This window comes from Chiloscyllium plagiosum, chromosome 24, assembly GCF_004010195.1.
Source record: "Chiloscyllium plagiosum isolate BGI_BamShark_2017 chromosome 24, ASM401019v2, whole genome shotgun sequence".
Classification (NCBI taxonomy): domain Eukaryota; kingdom Metazoa; phylum Chordata; class Chondrichthyes; order Orectolobiformes; family Hemiscylliidae; genus Chiloscyllium; species Chiloscyllium plagiosum.
Window position 1 is genome coordinate 3,523,432 of NC_057733.1, and position 1,085 is coordinate 3,524,516.

A 1,085-nucleotide genomic window follows, 5' to 3' on the forward strand; every position below is an offset into this window, starting at 1 on the left:
TAGCAGTATGGCACTCTGAGGATGCATCCTCCCAGTTGGTGCGTCATTGGTGTAACCCCTTCCCCAGTCTGAGTACATCCTTCACCCTCAAGAACAGGCACCTGAACACTGGGGCTGGTGCTCAGATTCTAACCATCGTCCCATGTTGTCGCTCCACACCTCAATTCATGTTCAATGGCCACTCGCGGTTCAAACTGTTGGGGATACCCTACAGGAAGTGAGGGAGTCACACTACAGGAAGTGAGAGAGTCACACTACAGGAAGTGAGAGAGTCACACTACAGGAAGTGAGGGAGTCACACTACAGGAAGTGAGAGCAGGATCCCTCGAGCACTATGGTGCTCTAAACCAGGGCATCCGAAAGTCTTTTGTAATGTACTTTTCATGATCCAACCCCTCACAGTGGCCTGCACATGAGTTTACCTGCAGATTGGATATTTAAATTAGACAGAAGTAATTCCTATTGTCAGCATATCAGTCAGTGTTAGAGCTGAGAAACTTGCAATCCATTGAGTACTTATTCAGATAGGGAAAACATTTAACCAATACACAGCATTTCTTTCAAGCAGCAGCAGACTGATACAATTATTTTCTTCACAATTGAGAGTGATGTTAGACACAGAAAGGACTTGTTACAATCAGCACCACATGCACACTGACCGGCAATGCACTGGCTCAGGGCACAGCTGAGTGTGTTGAAGATCTAAGACCCCTCAAGAGGGGCCTCTTGGTTCAAGATCGGTCAAAAGAATCGACAAATGCGGTCTATTCAAAAAGCAAGGGTCATCAGTTTATTGAATTAAGGTACCTTGACGCAATTCTATCCAGCAACACACAGGTCCACCTCTGGATGGACAAAACAGCCACAGAATTACAAAGACACAGCTAACACGGCAGTGTCAAAACCTCACGCAACAACTGAACAAAGCAGGTTCATAGCTCCTTGAAAGTGGAGTCGCAGGTAGATAGGATAGTGAAGAAGGCGTTTGGTATGCTTTCCTTTATTGGTCAGAGTATTGAGTACAGGAGTTGGGAGGTCATGTTGTGGCTGTACAGGACATTGGTTAGGCCACTGTTGGAATATTG